This window comes from Oryctolagus cuniculus, chromosome 12 (genome assembly GCF_051225735.1).
Source record: "Oryctolagus cuniculus isolate XC-2025 breed Fujian yellow rabbit chromosome 12, ASM5122573v1, whole genome shotgun sequence".
Classification (NCBI taxonomy): domain Eukaryota; kingdom Metazoa; phylum Chordata; class Mammalia; order Lagomorpha; family Leporidae; genus Oryctolagus; species Oryctolagus cuniculus.
In genome coordinates this window covers 2,644,704-2,660,211 of record NC_142878.1, presented here as the reverse complement: position 1 = coordinate 2,660,211, position 15,508 = coordinate 2,644,704, and the positions used below count along the sequence as shown (strand labels likewise).

The window sequence follows — 15,508 nt, the reverse complement described above, 5'->3', positions numbered from 1 at the left end:
CGCTGGCTCGCTCTCTGGGCCGTGAGTAAGTGGGCAGAGCCAGGCGTTCCTTCTGGATATCCCGCCCGGTGGGAGATCTCCTTTTCAGTGTGGCTCTCAGATCCGGTAGAAGTAAGGAGGTGGTCTCTCTGGGGGTGACCGTGTCACGGGGCTGGGAAACAGCAGAGACTGGGGGACCAGCGGGGGCTGGGAAACAGCAGAGACCGGGGGACCAGCGGGTGTGCTTCCCGGCTCCTCGCTCCCTTCCCGCCTCTCCTGGGGGAGGTCTTGTGAGCACTGAATGAAACCAGGTGTGCGTTTAAGGCACCAGCTCTGGGGTCTGTCACACGGCGGGCTTCGTCCACGGGCAGCCCCGGGGCCTGGGCTGTCCATCCTGACAGCTCCAAGCTCACACGGCTGCACTCACAGCACGTGGCCCTGAAGTAGCACCTTGAGAGCAGGGACTCCATTTTGGAGCACCCGAGACTCCATTCTGGGGAGCCCCCCCCCTCCACGGTGAGACTCTGGTCTGAAACTGTGATCTAAAACTCCCTCCCGGACAACAGCAGTCCCTGCATCCCACTTGGCAGAGCACAGAGACCGCCGAGCGTGATCGCCCCGGCTTGATAGGCTGCACCTGGGTTACGATGAAAACGTGATTCGTCTATGTCCTACACAGGATTAAAACCAACATGTGGATTAATGTCAAGATTATAACTGATATTGTAAAGATTGTAACTGGAACAGTCAGGATTATAATTGATATCAATCTCACATAGGCCTTAGGTCAGCTTGACCCCACTAACCATGGATTCCCCCCGATCCTAGTAACCATGCATTCCCCCGATCCTAGTAACCATGCATTCCCCTCCCGTCCTGCGGTTTTGCTTTTACAAACCCTGTTGCTTTGGGCTTCAGGGTCGAGAGTCCCTTAGGGCCCGAGGCCGCTCTCCACGCCGGCCATGAAGGACCGACACAGTTCACCCGTGCGTGGGCTCCTCTGTGGCTCTCGCCCAGGCACACAGCACCCGCGCTCTCACGGTCTGGTGGCCCCCTGGCCTCTGCAGGATCCGTCTCGTTTCAGGCCGTGCTTGGAAGCTCAGGGCCCGGGGCCGGCAGCTGCAAATGTCCGCTGGAGTAAGTACACGGTGGCAGTGTGGATCCGACACGGCCCACGGAGTGAACGCTGTGCCAAGCACGTGTGACACGCTCCACCAGTCTTCCCCAGTACCTCGGGCCCCGCACCTGCCTGCCCCTCTCCGCTCTTTCTCCAGCACCTGGACCTTCGCCTTGGGCCTCTCCTGGTGCAGGTGGAGGGAGAAACAGGCGCCTCCCCCAGGTCAAAGCAAAGCACGTGGCAGAGCGCCGGGTCCAGAGCAGGCCTCTGATGTGAAATGTGTTAGCGCCGGCGCCGTTACTCCCTTAATTAAAGCCCCGACGTCGGTGTCTGGCGGCACGGAGCCTCCCCGGCGGCCCAGCTGTTCCCAGGCTCTCTGTAATCAAGACTAGGCAGGTGAGCCGAAGGGCGGGGAAGCTAATTAACGCTCGCCGGCACCACTGGCCCAGAGAAGAGCTGATGGCGGCCGAGGACTCTCATGGGGGCCTCTGCCTGGGGCTCGGAAGAGGCAGAAGTTAGGGAGCAGGAGGGGCACCACCCCCCCTTGTGGTCTGCGAGCGCCAAGGAGGTGGCGACAAAGTGGTGGGGCTGTGCAGGAGGTAAGAATGAGCCTGTGCCGGACACGCCCCGTCCTGGCTCCAGGGTGCGGGGCAGAGTGCGGGGTCCCTCCCTGTCCTGGCTCCAGGGCACAGGGCAGAGTGTGGGGTCCCCTCCCTGTCCTGGTTCCAGGGTGTGGGGTCCCCTCCCTGTCCTGGCTCCAGGGCACAGGGCAGAGCATGGGGTTCTCCTCCCTGTCCTGGCTCCAGGGTGTGGGGCAGAGTGTGGGGTCCCCTCCCTGTCCTGGCTCCAGGGTGTGGGGTACCTTCCTGTCCTGGCTCCAGGGCACAGGGCAGAGCGCAGGGTCCCTCCCTGTCCTGGCTCCAGGGTGTGGGGCAGAGTGTGGGGTCCCCTCCCTGTCCTGGCTCCAGGGTGTGGGGTACCTCCCTGTCCTGGCTCCAGGGTGTGGGGTACCTTCCTGTCCTGGCTCCAGGGCACAGGGCAGAGTGCGGGGGTCCAAGTCTCGCTCAGCCCTTTGAGATGTCCTCAGGGCCTGTCACCATCTCCGAGCCTCAGTTTCCCCATTGGTGAACAAGACAGAAATGAAAGCTGCTACTCAGAGGAGCCGTGGGAGTGGCGGGGGGCATGTGAGCAGCACGGGGGCCGACCACGCTGTGTGGGGAGTTCGGCACTGGCCTGTGGGACGTGGCCCCTGGGGGCACCCTGGGGCAGCCCAAGGCTCCGGTGGAGACGCCGTCCAGGGAAGCACAGGTCGGGCAAGATTGGCAGCAGCTGACGGCACGTTCCGTTTGCTGACTAAAGACGGCGCCTTCCAGCTCAGGGGCCAGCAGTCAGACCTGAAAAGACAAGTGGAGCGGGGTGGCAGGGAGACCCTTGAGGCTCCCACTTCCAGAACCTTCCTAGCGGCGAGGGGTAGGTGGGTGGCTCAGTCTCAACAGGTCTGCATTGCACAGCTGCTAAGAGAAGAGGCCGTGAACAGACTGGGAGGGTCCAGCGCCTGTGTCTCGTAGCTCCCATGTGACCCCCAGTGCCTGTGTCTCGTAGCTCACGTGTGACCCCCAGCGCCTGTGTCTCATAGCTCACGTGTGACCCCCAGTGCCTGTGTCTCGTAGCTCACGTGTGACCTCCAGTGCCTGTGTCACATAGCTCACGTGTGACCCCCAGTGCCTGTGTCTCATAGCTCACGTGTGACCTCCAGCACCTGTGTCTCGTAGCTCCCGTGTGACCCCCAGTGCCTGTGTCTCATAGCTCACGTGTGACCTCCAGCACCTGTGTCTCGTAGCTCCCGTGTGACCCCCAGTGCCTGTGTCTCATAGCTCCCGTGTGACCCCCAGCGCCTGTGTCTCGTAGCTCCCGTGTGACCCCCAGTGCCTGTGTCTCATAGCTCCCGTGTGACCCCCAGCGCCTGTGTCTCGTAGCTCCCGTGTGACCCCCAGTGCCTGTGTCTCATAGCTCCCGTGTGACCCCCAGCGCCTGTGTCTCTTAGCTCCCGTGTGACCCCCAGCGCCTGTGTCTCGTAGCTCCCGTGTGACCCCCAGTGCCTGTGTCTCGTAGCTCACGTGTGACCTCCAGCACCTGTGTCTCTTAGCTCCCGTGTGACCCCCAGCGCCTGTGTCTCGTAGCTCCCGTGTGACCCGAGGCAGGTCAGGTGCCTCCGTGTGCGTCTCTGGAAGATGGGTGTGCAGCAGCACTTCGCTCTGTGTCGTCGGCAGGTGCAGGCGTGTGGCAACTCTGGTTATTAATAGACCTGGACTAGCTCGCCGTGGCAGCAGCCGGTGTGCTCCTGGGATGAACTGAAGGCCACGACCCGACGTCTTATTCCAGTGCTGGCTCTGGTCCAAGTTTTCCCACTTTATGATTTTGCTCAAGCTGCTGTGTGTTTTTTTCTAACTCAGAGACAGAATCAATACAATTATGGACTTCGGGAACAACCTGACCAGTGAGGAATCGGGGCCGGGGCCGCCGTGCGTGGCAGGAATTGAAGTGGATTCCGGCAGCAATGCTATCAGGTAACGTGTCCCACCTGAGAACCGCAGAGGACGTCAGAAATATCAGCGCGGTGTTTCCTTCAGCACGGGGTCCTGGCATGGGTGACTCGGGGAGGGCAGGCGGAAACCAGGACGAAGGGCCTGCTCAGTGTTTATTTCCCAAATCCCCAGCCTCAAGGAAACGGAGGCACCGTCCTGCTGCGGAGGCGTGGGGGGGGGGGTGAGGGAGGGCCAGCGGGTGCGGTCGGTCCTGGACACACAAGTCCACCTGCTCCTGCTCCTGCTCCGCCTCCTGCACCCAAACTTTAAGAAAATTAAATGAATTATCTTAAAAACCAAGAAACAGGTATGCAGGACTCATCCCATTTTTGTTATTTTATGACATTTCCCGGATCCAGCTGTTGAGCTACCTCTGTAGCTGATGTCTAAACGGATGACCACGGTGCTCACTGGCAGCTGCCCTGGGCCTCTGCCCTATTGTGCAGTCTGTGAGATCGGCCACAGGGGGAGCTGTCGAGGCCCCACAGAAATGGGCAGAAGTCGCAGAACGGGACCTGGCCTCCCGCCTCCCCTGAGAATCCCTTGTTAGAACGAGGGGGTGAAGGCAGGCAGATGTCCGGGCTGTGAACTGTGGTTTCAGGGTGGCTGCGGCACTGGGCCTGGGGCCTCCACGGCCAGAGCCGGGGCAGGAGTGGTGACCAAGCATGAGGGACTGAACTGTGCCCCACAACTCACACACTGAGGCCCTAACCCCAAAGGTGGTGGCTTGGGAAATGGAGCCCATGGGAGGCGATCGGGGGTCCCCGGGGACAGGAGGCACAGCCCCAGGTGGGACTGGCCCTGCAGGTGATGCTGCCTCCCTCTCCCCGTCGGAGTGCACAGCGAGCAGACGGCGTCTACACCGGGAAGGGAGCCCTCACCAGAAGCCACGTCCTGCAGCAGAAGCAGGACCGTCCCAGAGTGAGCGTGGAGCCTGCCAGGGCCTACGAGGGGCCTCTGCACCCCCTGACGTCCACAGTGCGGGCAGCAGGCAGCGGGCGGCGGACATGATTTCAGCCTCCGGTCTGAGTCCATCAGGGTCCACGCGGGAGGCAGGAGGATTTGAGCCCAGGGGCTGTCGTCTGGACAGGAAGTGGTCTTGTCGAGAACTCAGAGCAAGTCTGTGGTTTTGAGGCATGGCCGGGTTGGAGGAGCAAAGGGGGCAGGTGGCACATTCTGACCTTGAAGCCTCCCAGGAGTCAGCGCTGGGCTGCAGCTGGGGTCTTTGGGGGCTGGGGACAGCCATTGCTGCTTCCTCAAGGATTTGAAAAAAACAGATCCCACTGTTGTCTGAGGGAGGGGCCTCGTCCCTCCAGCGCCCCCTACTGGCAGTGCCCCCCTGGATACCAAGTGGAGATGGGCCTGGAGGGAGCCCCGGGGACTGCACCCTGGAAACAGTGTGAGCCGCCCTGGGGAGTGGGTGGGGGGTGATCAGGCCGGAATGCGGGCGGGGGCCTGGGAGCAATGCTGGCAGCACCGGCCACACACCCAGTATGAGCCGGAGAGTAGGCTTTGCGGCTGCCACCATGACATTGTGTCAGCCCCTCTAAGGGCAGCTTAAGGAGGACAAGGCCTTGCCTCTGCCTGCTCCAGGGTGGGGCGGCCATGGAGCTGTGTTTGGGAGGCGTGATGGGATTCCTGAAAGGTGGGAAACAGGACACTCGAGAGAGGAGGCTGGGACAGCCAGGGAGCGCCGTGGCGAGGTTACGCGTTCCGTGACGCGGGCTTGCGGTGGACAGGCGTCCAGTCCCTCTGCCTCTCGTGGGCATGGATTAGGCTGCAGGCGCTCTCTTAGCAGACCCCTCCCAAGGAGAACTGAAGAGCCCCCCTCTTGGTCCCTCCTGGGCTGTAACAACACCTGGCAGCCATCTTTTCCCATGACAAAGGCAGCTGCAGAGACAGAGTGCTTTGTCCACTTGGAAAGTATCTCAGCAACTGACTCTCAACGGCTGCCGTCCACTGCTCCCCTCTCGCAAGAGGGCCCGGCTCCTGGGCTAAAGGCAGACGATGAGAGGTGAGGGAGACGCCGGCTCTGCCTGCCCGGGGTCCTTGTTTAATGGAGGAGGCTGTGACCCAGCCCAGACGGCGCCCACACAAGGCCTGGTTCTGCCCAAGAGTGGGTCAGGGGCTGGGAATCCGTGCAGGAGATGGGATGCTCGTGGTGGCCTGTGCCGAAGGGGTAGGAGCCAGCAAGGGGAGCAGAGAGACTGTTCCAGGCGGTGGGCACTCGGTGTGAACAGAGACTGTTCCAGGTGGTGGGGACTCTGGTGCCTAAGACGCAACAGGAAGGGGCTGGGGCGCCATCTCTGGAGGTGGCAGGGGCCGGTGTGTCGCTCCCCCTCTTCGTGGAGGAACGACACAGGACCCTGCGCTGTTCTTTCGTCTGCTCGGCCCTTCCCGGGTTTGCTGCTGGTTCTTCCCGGGTTGGCTACTGTCCCTTCCACCTCCGTGGAAGGGCGGTTCCCCCTGGCCACTTTCCCCACTTCCGCAGGGGAGTGGCACACCGCCAGCCGGCTCTCTCGGGGGCTGCACAGGTGTTCCCCTTAGATGTTCCCCTTAGATGTTCCTGGTGCATGTTCTCTCTCTCCTCCTTTATAGTCCTCCTCCGCCAATCCCAACTCGGCTGCCCACACCCCGAGTACGCTGCTCTCCTCCAATCAGGAGCAGGTCCTGCTGTTTATTGGCTGAACTGGAGGCAGCTGTGTAGAAGCTGTTTTCTTCTCTCCCAGCGCCATATTGTGGGAGAGCAGATGCATAGAATAAGTCTTAATTCCAGTAACTTAGTCTAGTCCGAGTTGCTCCCCACACCGGTGGACCAGTCCCTTCTGTCCTGGCCTCTGTCCTGGAGGGCGTAGTTGCATCCATGCACCATTGTGTAACAAACCGCTTGAAAGCAGGAGTGTCACAGCCATGCCCAAGGTCAAGGCTCAGGGGAGCACGAGGCGCCCACACCACGTGCCCACGGCCGTGTGGACGCTGCTGCAGGTGCTGCGTGGGGCCAACAGGGCCACCAACCCTGCGATTTCACTCTCAGCTGCTTCTGCCTGCCTCCTCCTCATGGAATGGGCCAGACCGCGCACGGGGCCTGGGCGCACAGGGCAGCCGCTCCTTGTGGCGGCTGTGGACGCGGCTGAGCCTGAGCCGCATTCCCAGAGCCGCCTCCCACGCTCCGTGAGTCCTGCTCAGGAGGGCGGTGAGAAGGTTGCTGTGGGGTCAGCGGGGGCCACGCCGCTCAGGATCTTGCTGGGGCGGCGGGGGGGGGGGGGTAGCAGCTGAGCCGGCAGCTCCTCCAGCTCCTTCAGACAGCCTGGACCACGGCTGGGAATCGGGGCCAAGGTGTGCACACAGCCGCGTGTGGAAGCTCAGCGAGACTCGTGTCCGCGAGGCTGAGCAGAGCTGAGTCCCAGCACCCAACGGCTCCAGCCGGCCTGTGTCCCCCCCTGTCCCCCCCCCATGCCCATGGCTTCCTCCCGGGAACTGCACCACCGGCCCCGGTGCAGACCCCGCTGTAGGAGCCAAGCTTCACCAGGACGGCTTATTAACCAGCGTTCACGGCTGGGCTGTAGCCGAGTCTCTCATTCGCCGTGGTTCTCCTATTCTGATCAAACCCTGCACAATCTAGTGGTCATTTAAGGCAGTGGGAAGGTAGGTCGTGGCTTGGTCTCAGTTATTTATTGGTTCATTCACATTTTCCTTCATCGACTCCACTCTGAATATAAGAAATGAAACCTTACAAAAGATTGTATTTATTTGTTAGGAAGAGTTACATAGAGAGGAGGAGAGAGGGATCTTCCATCTGCTGGGTCACTCACCAAGTGACCACATGGCTGGGGCTGGGCCAGGTGGAAGCCAGGAGCCAGGAGCTTCTTCCAGGGCTCCCACACGGGTGCAGGGGCTCAAGGGCTTGGGCCACCCTCTGCTGCTTTCCCAGGAGCATTAGCAGGGAGCTGGATCAGAGTGGAGCAGCTGGGACTCCAACCAGCGCCCCTCCCTCCCTCTCTCCTCCCTCCCTCTCCTCTCCTCCCTCTCTCTCCCTCCTCCCTCTCTCTCCCTCCTCCCTCTCTCTCCCTCCTCCCTCTCTCTCCCTCCTCCCTCCCTCTCACTCTTCCCTCTCTGCTCCCTCCATCTCCCTCTTCCCTCCCTCTCCCTCCTCCCTCCCTCCCTCTTCCCTCCTCCCTCCCTCTCCCTCCTCCCTCCCTCTCCCTCCCTCCCTCCCTCTTCCCTCCCTCCCTCCTCCCTCCCTCTCTCCTCCCTCTTTCCCTCCTCCCTCCCTCCTCCCTCCCTCTCTCCTCCGTCTCTCTCCCTCCTCCCTCCCTCCCTCCCTCTCTCCTCCGTCTCCCTCCCTCCTCCCTCCCTCTCTCCTCCCTGTCTCTCCCTCCTCCCTCCCTCCTCCCTCTCTCCTCCCTCTCTCCCTCCTCCCTCCCTCTCTCCTCCGTCTCCCTCCCTCCTCCCTCCCTCCTCCCTCCCTCCTCCCTGTCTCTCCCTCCTCCCTCCCTCCTCCCTCTCTCCCTCCTCCCTCCCTCCTCCCTCCCTCTCTCCTCCCTGTCTCTCCCTCCTCCCTCCCTCTCTCCTCCCTCTCTCCTCCCTCTCTCCTCCCTCTCTCCTCCCTCTCTCTCCCTCCTCCCTCCCTCTCTCCTCCGTCTCTCTCCCTCCCTCTCTCCTCCGTCTCTCTCCCTCCTCTCTCCCTCCTCTCTCCCTCTCTCCTCCCTCTCTCTCCCTCCTCCCTCCCTCTCTCCTCTCTCCCTCTCCCTCCTCCCTCCTCCTCTCTCCCTCTCCCTCCCTCTCCGGGTCCTCATCTCTGGGTGTCCTTTGGTTTTCCGTTACCCTCAGTGCCTGGAGCAAGGGTGCAGTGCTGAGCAAAGCCGGGAGGAAGTGTGGAGTCCCGACGTGGAGCAGCAGCCACTCCTGTCCTCGGAATTGCAATGCGCCCCAGGCCGCAGGGTCAGGGAACTCCTGCGAGGCTGGATTGTGACACCAGCACGTCGCCCAGGAGCACTCACTGTCGCAGCTGGATGGCGGCATCGCCCTTGTAGAAGTTCTCAGAGACCAAACATTCCATGGCCGTCCAGTGTCAAGGCGGCAACACGGCTCTAACCCAGGAGGAGCGGTCAGCGTGCAGCCTGGCATTAAGTCTGCGTGGAGTGACTCCGGGTGCGCGCGGAGTCTTCAGCTGCGTCCTGGTGATGGGTTTACCCAGCAGAGACCACAGGACGGGAGGGTGCAGGGTGCAGAGCTGACCAGAACAAAAGGGCGAGAACAAGCAGTGCAGGGCAGCGAGGCGAGGGCTGTGCCGGCTTGGGAAAGAGAGGCAGGAGAGGGCGCAAGCGTGCGGAAGTGGATCTGAAGTTCAAAGCCCCTTCTGGGCGGCCCCAGGAGGCGGGACTGCAGGCTTCCTGGGACTCCGGTGGGAGGGGTTCAGGCAGAGGCACCCACAGACCTGTCAGACCTGCAGGGGTGAGGGTTACAAGGGAGGGGTGCGGGCTGTGTATGGAGCCACCCCAAAACATGGAAGTCTGGGGTGCCCGGGAGACAAAGGCAGGCGGCCTTCAGAATTCACGGGTGGGGCCAGCGCCATGGCGCAGCAGGGTAAGCCGTGGCCGCCATGCCAGCATCCCATATGGGCGCCGTCTTGAAAGCTCCACTTTCAATCCAGCTCCCTGCTAATGTGCGAGAAAGCAATGGAGGATGGCCCAGGTCCTTGGGCCCCTGCACCCACGTGGGAGACCTGGAAGAAGCTCCTGGCTCCTGGTTTCGGATCGGTGCAGCTCTGGCCGCTGCATCCATTTGGGGAGTGAACCAGCAGATGGAAGACCTCTGTGTGTGTGTGTCTCTGTGTGTCTCCCCCTCTCTATGTAACTCTGCCATCTAAATAAAATATTTTTAGAAAGAAACAAAAAAGAATTCATGGAAGAAAAAGCATATGGTAGAGGAGAATTTCTCTACAAAATGAAAGAAAAAGTTGTCAGGAGACCTCCCTGGGCAGTCAGGGCTCCGTTCAGCAGGAGTCACGGGCGTCTCCAGGGGCCCTGGGGGTGGCCTGTGCTGGAGTCTGCAGATTTAACAAGGGTGGCCTTCACCGTGCAGCCACAGTCAGGACCTCGGACACTGGCCCTGCTCGGCGGCACCCAGCGGGCTCGCTGGGGGAGGGTATCTCATCTGACCCTCAGGACAGCCCCGTGGGGTGCCGAGAGCAGTGTAATTTTTAATTTCACACACGAGGAAGGGCAAGTGCACGGCAATGAAGCAATGGCCCATTTGGCACAGGGCGCAGTGCACGGTGGGGGGGCGGGGTGCACACCGCCGCCTCCTGCTCCAGCCTTAGCCCCCACCGGGTCAGCACCTCCTACCTGAGCTCCTACTATACATTTTGGCTAAGGTCACCTGGCCTTGGTCATTTCACCTGTATCTGACCTCTCAGAGGGGCTGGGTCAGAGCGGAGCAGCTGGGAACGAGCCAGGTGTTCTGAGACAGATGCCGGTGGCCCATCAAACCCGTGCGTCCATCAAACCCGGGCCTCCTCCTGTGATGCTAACACATCTGCGTCTCCGCTTTCCACCAGTGAAACGTTCTTCTGAGAGGCCTGAGGCATTCCACACATTCCAAATTCTGTCCTATTCCACCCTTCCAGGAGACACAGTCTGGCGTGAAATGCCCGGGCGGACGCTTCGTGGAAAATCAGAAATGCAGCAACCACCGAAGGGAACTTTGCATATCCAAGGCCATGTGCCCGGGGTCCGAGGGCCAAGCCCACGTGGGAGGTCTGCACAGCAGGGCGCTGGCCCAGGCCGCCCAGGCCGCCCGCGCTGGCCGGGACTCCGCTCTGCCCGGGGCCGGCCTCCTCTTCCATCTCCGCGGTTCCCGCGCCATAGGCCGGTCAGAAGCTCCGCAGCCCAGGCTCTCAGCTCTAAGTCCCGGCTCCCTGTGGAGCCTGCTGGGTTCACAGGTGCCATCCGCGCTTCCTCAGAGGAACGGATCTTCCTCCCTGCACAAGGAAGGATGTGGGCATCGGCTTGAAATTCCTGCTCTTCCGCTGTGACCCTGAGCCGGCGCTGGCAGCAGCAAGCTGGGCACGACTTCGCTCCCTCTCCCCCATCGCTGCCCGGCTCTGGCTGTCCCCCCCCACTCTGGCTGTCCCCCCGGCTCTGGCTGTACCCCTGGTTCTGGCTGTCCCCCTGCCTCTGGCTGTCCCCCCGGCTCTGGCTATACCCCTGGTTCTGGCTGTCCCCCACTCTGGCTGTCCCCCCACTCCGCTCTGGCTGTCCTCCCTCCTCCCCGCTCTGGCTTCCCCCCCACTCTTGCTGTCCCCCCACTCTGGCTGTCCCCCCACTCTGGCTGTCCCCCGCCTCTGCCTGTCCCCCCACTCTGGCTGTCCCCCGCCTTTGCCTGTCCCCCCACTCTGGCTGTCCCCCCACTCTGGCTGTCCCCTGCCTCTGCCTGTCCCCCCACTCTGGCTGTCCCCCACCTCTGCCTGTTCCCCCACTCTGGCTGTCATTTCGGCCATCTGGGGAGCGAACCAGCGGATGGAAAACCTTCCTCCCCCTCCCCCTCCCCCTCTCCCTCTCTCCCTCTCTCCCTCTCTCCCTCTCTCCCTCTCTCCCTCTCTCCCTCTCTCCCTCTCTCCCTCTCTCCCTCTCTCCCTCTCTCTGTAACTCTGCCTCTCAAGTAAATGAATGGAATCTTTAAAGAAAAAAAAATCACCTGTGCCCATGAGGCGCGTGGGATTCGTCAGGAGACACAATTTCAAGAAGTAGGAACAAGGCCCACGGGACTCCCTTTGCTTAGGCGTCTCATCGTGCTCCACGCCTGCGGGGATCAGTGTCATGTGACCACGAGAAACGTGAACACTATCAGTGCGTGCGTCCCAGAAGCCCAGGCTGACTGCCCACCCCAGTCAGGTGCCTCGAAATTCCCTGGGCCCTCAACAGCCGGGAGTGGGGGGCGGGGCGGGGCGGGGCAAAGCCTCCTGAGGGTCGGAGCTCCCACGCAGACTCACATCCCTGCCCCCGGCGTTTCCCAGTCACGGGGTCGGGAGTGAGCCTCTCAGGTGAAGTCACGGATAGGCCCGAGGGAGTCCAGTCGGGGCCGGGCGCTCCGCAGCTGAGGCAGGAGGACTGGACGCTGTGCCGGGCAGCACAGCCGCAGCAGGGAGGCCCCGGGGCGGCGGGTCCCCCAGTCACTCAGCTCCAGGGGGCGCCTCTCCCCCTGCGCTCTGCCCTGGGGTGGGGCAGCGCGGGGTGTGGAGCTGCTCCCAGTCCCCGCCTCCCGTCCCCAGCGGGGCTGGCACCTGTCCAGCTCAACACCCGACAGCTGGGGCGGAGGGCAGGGCGGAAGCTGAGCCGTCTGGTTCTGGTTTTCCACGAGGCCGTGTGACACGTGTGTCACCCTTCTGAGTGACAAGGGCTTTCGCACAGTGAGGCGCAAAGGAAAAGTCTCTCAGCTGAATTCGTCTGACCAACTTTCGAGCGCCTGGCTCTGGACTCCATCCAGACCCCGAGGTGGCACCGTCAGGCTTAAGAAAAAAACAGGATTTCAGTGGCAGGCTGAGCCCAGGGGGAGAGGGGTTCCAGGAATATGACAAGGGTTTTAACAGCTTCTTTGGGGAAGATGAAAGAATTCTGAACGCTCCTGGAATGAGCTTGGAAAGGAAGCATTGGAACAACTAATCGCCTTGGCCTCCAAGTGGGGTTGACAGCGGAGGCTGCAGGCACCTGTGCCGTCTCCGTGACGACGCCAGGCACTGCCGCCAGCAGAGAAGTGGGGGGAACGAGGAAGGTCCCGGAGCCCCGAGAACGTGAGGTGCGTGGCTGCACTGACGGTCTGTGGGCAACAAACCACTCCGTCATCGCCTCCTGACACCGGGCGTCTGGGAGGCGGTGGGTTTCAGGGATTGGAGCAGGGTGTCAGAGCGGATTCGGAGTCTGCCAGGACCCACATTGCAAGCATCTGAAGACTGACACCTGGCACAGGTCCCCCAGGGACGGTTTTCTCCCAGGCAACCGTGACCTTCCAACTCAGAGCTCTCTTGGCTGTGGCAGTGACACTGTTGGCCACTGTGGCGTGAAGGAATGGGAGAATTGCCAGGACCAAGATGGAGTCACCTGTGTCAACCCCGCAACATCAAATACGCTAGGAGGTTATGCCACAGGGTTCTTCTACGATGGGCTCACAGCGAGCGACACAGAGCCACGCCAGAAATGCAACGGACGCACGCAAGAATGGAATCCTACCTCCTGTCCCTGAAAAGGACAGCCTTGTCTGCCCCAAACACACACCTTTCCCAGAAGGCGCACTGTGCTTCAGAAGGTTCTAGAAGTTGGCGCCGGCCCCTCTGCAGCTGTTGAGAGAGAAACCGCTTGGAACACGAGTGTGAGCAGACGGGTGGCAGCTTCCAGTTTCCTGTCCTTCACGCTGCCTCTGGGCATGCGTGGAGCCCACAAAGGACTTGCGTGGAAGTGACCTGCAGGGGCCAGCTCCCTGAGATCCAGGGCAGGAACTCTGCTGCCCTCAGCGCGGCCAGCTGGAACCTGGGGTGCGGGGACCCTACCACCAGAAGGAAGCCCCAGGGGGAGCCCAGCCTCTTCCTCTGGGAAGTGTGTGCACGGCCCAGACTCTCCAGGCAATGTGCGCTGGGGTCTGCCCTGCCTTGGGGCAGCCTGGGGCATGGACATCAGGCTTGACCCCTCTGTCCGGGGAAGGTTCTGGCAATGTGCCTGCAGACTCGGCAAAACGCCGCTGCTTTCCGTGGTCACTTCCCAGAGAGGCTGCTTATGACCCCGCACTCGCAGCAGGTCTTCCTGAAGGCCCCCGCCCAGGGCCTCCGCCCCCCTGGGAGGGACATGGCTGACCCAACACAAGGGAGTGCAGGTGCCTTAGGTGCTGGGCTGGCCTGTGGGAGCCGCACCTGCCCCGCGGGCACCCAGGGGCCTGGGCCCCGGCAGGAGGGGGCACCCTCCTGGAGCTTTGCCGAGCATTGGCGCGAGGCCTGAAGAGGAGCCCCCTTCCCCATGTTTCCCGAGAGCTGAGCACCTGGTGTCTCCGGGCCGTGTCAGCCGCGTCCGTGACCGGAACGTGGGGAGGAGACCAACCCGGAGTGAGGCTCCCATGGCGGGCTCCTGTGGGCCGCGCAGCTTCGCCGCCATCTGCCCCGAAATCTTGGCTGACGGTTTCCAGGGCAACGGTGCTGGGATTAGAACCAGTTACCATGGAGACACGAATCCGCGACCCTGGCAGGCGGCTGCATCCCCTCTCCCCGTGTGGGGGACCCCGATTCCATCCCCTCTCCTGCGTGGGGGGCCCCATCAGACACTGAGTTACTCCCCCCAACACTTCGACTGTAATTTTTCCGGTGGAACCATGAGCAGATTAAGACCAAGATCAAAGTCATTATTTTTACAATGCTTTTCTACTTTAGTTTTTAAGAGCAAAATTCGATTTATTATTAAAAAAAATAAGACCCTCACCCCCATGGTAGGCAATGGTGGTTGTCAGAAGCTGGGGCTGAGGGGATTAGGGGAGTTTGCATGGACTGGGGGGGTCCAGCCCCTGTGACATCACACCAGGCTGTCACATGCAGTCACGTAACAGGGGAACTGGGTGTGGGGCGTTTGGGACTCTGCACTACTCCACAACTTGTGTAAATTTTTTTTTTTGACAGGCAGAGTGGACAGGGAAAGAGAGAGAGACAGAGAGAAAGGTCTTCCTTTGCCGTTGGTTCACCCTCCAATGGCCGCCACGGCTGGCACACTGCGCTGATCCGATGGCAGGAGCCAGGTGCTTCTCCTGGTCTCCCATGGGGTGCAGGGCCCAAGCACTTGGGCCATCCTCCACTGCACTCCCGGGCCACAGCAGAGAGCTGGCCTGGAAGAGGGGCAACTGGGACAGAATCTGGCTCCCCGACCGGGACTAGAACCCGGTGTGCTGGCGCCACAGGCGGAGGATTAGCCTAGTGAGCCACAGCGCCGGCCTCACATGCTTATTAAATGTGTCTTTCAATTGCTCTTTCCCACCCCCATTCAAGCATCCGTGGGTGTATGTGTGACTCCGAGTACGGAGTATGTGACTGATCGGAGTCCCTGAGCAGATCCACGGTTTGCAAATATTTTCTCCGGTTCTGAGAATTGTAATTGCACTTGCTTAATGTCCTTGTTTGAAGGAAGAAAAAAAAACATTCGTATGAAGTCTAACTTACCTGTGTTTTTTCTTTGCTATTTGTATTTTGGTGTCATCTCTAAGAAAACATTGTTAACTTAAGGTCATGAATATTTATGCCTATGTTTTCTTCTGAGTTTTATAATTTTCAGCTTTTATGTTTGGGCTTTTGATCCTTTATGAGTTAATTTTTTTTGTGCAGTGGGCAGAGATCTGACTCCATTCTTTTTTATTTTTTAATATTTTATTTATTTACTTGAGGGGCAGAGTTACAGAGAGAAGGAGAGGCAGAGAGAGAGAGGTCTTCCATCTGCTGGTTCACTCCCCAGTTGGCCGCAACAGCCAGAGCTGGGCCGATCTGAAGCCAGGAGCCAGGAGCTTCTTCCAGGTCTCCCATGTGGGTGCAGGGGCCCCAGCACCCGGGCCATTCTCTGCTGCTTTCCCAGACCACAGCAGGGAGCTGGAATGGAAGTGGAGCAGCTGGAACACTAACAGGAGCCTGTATGGGACGCTGGCACTGCAGGTGGCAGCTTTACCCGCTACACCACAGTGCCGGCCCCTAACTCACTCCATTCTTTAGCTTGGATGTGGAGTTGTCCCAGAACCAATTTTTGAAAACGTTATCCCTCTGCCACCCCACTGCCCATGGACCTTCTTGGTGCCCATGCCGCACGTTGCT

The 15,508-nt window shown here is 61.0% G+C and overlaps 2 long non-coding RNA genes across 7 annotated transcripts; one reads left to right on the top strand and one right to left on the bottom strand.

The window, feature by feature from the left end:
• The first annotated feature begins 866 nt into the window (after positions 1-866).
• Positions 867-10,480, top strand: LOC149122910 (uncharacterized). 5 transcript variants are annotated; one of them, XR_016218644.1, is made up of 4 exons: positions 1,499-1,695; positions 3,550-3,663; positions 8,512-8,832; positions 9,335-9,473. It is a non-coding gene; the product is annotated as an uncharacterized LOC149122910 (long non-coding RNA). The 5 variants fall into 5 exon arrangements; XR_016218647.1 differs by lacking the exons at positions 1,499-1,695; positions 9,335-9,473 and adding an exon at positions 867-1,492 and having other exon boundaries at positions 8,512-9,326; XR_016218646.1 differs by lacking the exons at positions 8,512-8,832; positions 9,335-9,473 and adding an exon at positions 10,310-10,480.
• A 51-nt stretch (positions 10,481-10,531) lies between these two features.
• On the bottom strand, positions 10,532-13,952 carry LOC149122909 (uncharacterized). 2 transcript variants are annotated; one of them, XR_016218649.1, is made up of 4 exons: positions 13,708-13,952; positions 12,954-13,015; positions 11,380-12,190; positions 10,532-10,663 (listed from the first exon to the last, which is right to left on the bottom strand). It is a non-coding gene; the product is annotated as an uncharacterized LOC149122909 (long non-coding RNA). The 2 variants fall into 2 exon arrangements; XR_016218648.1 differs by having other exon boundaries at positions 11,380-13,015.
• Positions 13,953-15,508: the final 1,556 nt, after the last annotated feature.